At 68.4% G+C, this 3,521-nt stretch overlaps 1 protein-coding gene across 3 annotated transcripts in view; it reads left to right on the plus strand.

Annotated features, from left to right (window-relative positions):
* Window positions 1-3,135: 3,135 nt before the first annotated feature.
* ACSF3 (acyl-CoA synthetase family member 3) overlaps window positions 3,136-3,521 on the plus strand; it is a 49,039-nt gene continuing 48,653 nt past the window's right edge. The window contains exon 1 of one of the 3 annotated variants that reach the window (XM_059382854.1): window positions 3,136-3,207. The gene's annotated coding sequence lies outside the window, so the exon portion shown is untranslated. The other 2 variants (XM_059382855.1, XM_059382856.1) reach the window with 2 other exon arrangements.

The following is a 3,521-nucleotide window of genomic DNA, read 5'->3' on the forward strand; positions in this document are numbered from 1 at the left end:
TGCCATGGACGGCTTGCGGCTGCTTCTCACAGTGCATCTCATTTTCGTGGGTGAGAACAACATCCCCAGGCTTGGACCAGAGTCTCGACAGGGAGAATGAACCCGCTGTGACTGGTTTGGGCCAGTCATGATCTGCTCTCTCGGGGCGGGGGGTCTGAGACCCAGGAGCCGCCTGGGCAGGTCAGCACCACACTGCCCCACGGAGGCCCTGCCCACCGAAGACGCCCTCCCCAGGGCACCCTCCTCCCAGGATCAGATCTACCGGTAGCCCAGGTTTGGGACAGGTGGGACCTCCCTCTCAGGGGCTTCAGGAGAGGGAGGGGCTCTCCTCCCCGGGCTGACGCGGGCCTGCCAACTGCAGGACTCCAGGTGCGGGAGCACGTGTGAGCTCCGGGGCGGCGCGGGGCCCTGCAGGAGCTCACCCCGTCGGGAGACGCCGATTCTCATGCCATCCTGCACTCATGCCACACGCTGTGGGACATCCTACTACACGTGCCATTTTGTGTTCTACTCCTTCAATGTTCTTTTTTTAAAAAGATTTTATTTAGAAAGAGAGCGCACATGAGCAGGAGGAGGGGTGTGGGGCGGGGAGAGCTTCCCGAGCAGACTGCACTGAGCCCAGAGCCTGACTCGGGGCTCGATCCCACAACCCTGAGATCACGACCTGAGCCAGAATCAAGAGTCGGTCCTTAACCGAAGAAGCCATCCGGGTGCCCAGAAAGTATTTTCACGCTATTTTTATTCACCCTGTGTAGGGCAATTTTATTCACGACTGTTGTAGGCAATTCTAGGATTCTGCATGGCTTTCCTCTTACCCTTTTCATGGTGACACAGTGTCTCGTTACTCTGCTCCCCGAACTCGCCAGGCCCGCCGTGGGCCATGTGGGGTGTCTCCTGGTTTGTGGCCATCGGGGGTGGCGCGGCCGTGAACAGCTCCAAGTACGTAGCTCGTGGAGAGGACTCCTTTACGGAGGAAGTTGGTGTGGCGGCATGTGGGACGGAGTCTGGTCTGAAGCGAAGGGACACGTGTGTCTGGCTGGCTGTCAGCCTCTGCGCGGCAAGGTGGAAGGCATGCAGCGGCCGGGGGAGGGGTGCGGCACGTGGGTGGGTTCTGTGTTGGAAATCCCGGCTCTGGCGCATGGTAGGCTCATGAGTGTGGACGAGCACCGTGACTTCTCTGAGCCTGTTTCCTCATCTGCGAGACGGGGACAGTACAGCCCTTGCCAGATGGTCACGCAGCCACGCCGGCCCAAGCCCAGCGTCTGCTGAGAGCCGGCGTCCTGGCCGGGACTCGTCACCTGCTGTGTCCTTGCGCAACAGAGAGCAGAGAGGAGGCATGCTCTCCTGGGACTCACCAGGGGCTCTGCTTCACCCCTCATCTACCCTAACTGCCTTGCCAAGATCCCACTTCTTAACATAAGGGACAGTTTGAACACAGGAACTCGGGGGCCGGGGAGGATACAGTCAGTCCATGACCTCATGTGGCATATGCCTTGTTCACGTGTCCGTGTACTCACCGCTCACCCCCTGCACACCCCACCTCGCCGATCTGCAAGCCCTGAGCTACAGGAGGGCGGGGCTCTATGTCTGTGTCTGGAATGTGCCCGGGGACACGGGGGCATCTGCACACCCGGCCTTGTGAACTGCTTCAAGGCCAAGGGGAGGCCGTGGAAACACTGAGGGGCCATGAGGATTTACTGTGCCTGGTGGACACCCTCCTTCGGGGGTCCTCTTGGTGCACTTGGGATCCAGAGGCAGGAACACAGCCCCCGTGGCCATGCTGGGCAGGGGCTCCCGCTGGCTCAGAGCCAGCAAGTTTGCATGAAGTGCTTCCTGTTCCCACCCCCATTTAAGATGATTTTATAGTGGAAAAAAAAAGATTTTATCACAGCTACACCCGGTTGGAGGGACCCCCCTCCCCTTTCTGCCCACAGAGGTGGTGCTGCTTCCCTCCTGCACCGCCTCCACCCGCGGCCCGTCCCTGTGGCTGCTGTGGTGGACACACCGCACTCTCTCTCCTTCCAGCCGTGACCTTCCTGTATCCCATCCCTCCTGCGGAGGCTCGGCCGCACACTTGGTTAGGTCGACGTTCGCAGGGAGTGGACACCTTGTAGATGTGTCCACGCTGTGTCTGTAAGTGCTGCGGGAACGGCCCTCCAGGATACCACGATCTCCGCCTCCGCTGCGTGTCTTCCCGTGTCCTCTGGACGGTCACCCTCTCTCCGGATCCCTTTCCTGCGTGCCTGTCCCTCTCTGCGCGCAAACTCTCCCTCCCTTGTTCCGATCTCTCAAAGGAGCACAGGCACCCGATAAGCGGCCGGTGTCACCTGCCCCCGGGATGGGCGCTCCCACCTGTCCGCAGGGTCCCGCGAGGCGTGGGGCGGACGGACGCCGGGATCTGAGTCCGGCCTCCACGGGCCGGGCGCTGGGAAGCGCGGAGGCGGCGTCCCGCGGGCTGCCGTCTGCGGGAACCCACAGCCCCGCAAGCCGGAGACCAGGCCCGCCTCCCGCGGGCTGAGGACGGCTCCGGGTCCGCGGCCCGGCTGGGTCCTCGCAGCCCGAGGGCGAGGGAGCTCCCTGGGGCCTGCCGTCGGGTGGGAAGGTCCGTGCCAAAGGTCCGCCGCTGAGCGCACGGAGTCCCTCGGCCTTCCGGGCCGGGTCCGCGCCGCGGGGCCGTCAGGTCGCAGCCCGCGCCCTCGGGGCGCCCGCGTTCGCTGCCGGCCGGTCCGCGCGGGCGAGTGGGCAGCTCGGGTCGGCCTGGTCGGCCGCGGCCAGCCCGGGTCAGCCCCGCTCCGCCGCACGCGGGGGCAGCTGCGCCCCCGACCCCCGACCCCCCGGGCGCCCTCCCGACCCCCGCACCCCCGACCCCCCGCCCCGGCCCGGCCCGGCCCGTCCTCCCTCGCCCTCTCCCGCGCTCGGTCTCCCTGCCGCCCGCGTCCGCAGGGTGGGCCCCAGGGCAGCGCCGTCCTCGCGGGAGCCCCGCACGCCGGAGGGACCTGGGCCGTCGGGCTGTACACGGCCTCGCGCGGCCGCGGCCGCCGACCCCACCGCAGCCCCCGGCCCGGCCGCGCCCGGAACCCGCCTCCGAGGGGCCGCAGGCGCCGGGGGACGCGCTCGGGCGCCGGACGCGGCGGGTGCGCGCGCAGCTTCCGGTTCCGGCCGCGGACCCGCGCGAGGAGACGCGGGCGGAGGCGGCGGCGCGCGGAGGTAGAGCCGCCCCCGGGTGTCCCCGCGCGGGGCTCCGCGACCCGCCCGCCCCCGTGGCCGCAGCGGGAGCGCGGGGACCCGCCCGAGGCGCGGCTCCGGGGGCCGTGGGGGCGCGGGCGGCCTCGGCCCGGGTGAGCGGAGCCTCCCGTGCGCCGCGACGTCGGTCCTGCCGCGGGGTCCGGCGTCCCCTGCGGCCGGGTCTGCGGGCCGCGAGCCCCGTGAGCAGCCGCCTTCCGCGGGGCGGGCCGGGGTCGGGGCCGCGGGGCCGGGGTCGGGGCCGCGGGGCGGGGGTCGGAGCCGCGGGGCCGGGGTCG

This window comes from Mustela nigripes, chromosome 17, assembly GCF_022355385.1.
Source record: "Mustela nigripes isolate SB6536 chromosome 17, MUSNIG.SB6536, whole genome shotgun sequence".
Lineage (NCBI taxonomy): Eukaryota > Metazoa > Chordata > Mammalia > Carnivora > Mustelidae > Mustela > Mustela nigripes.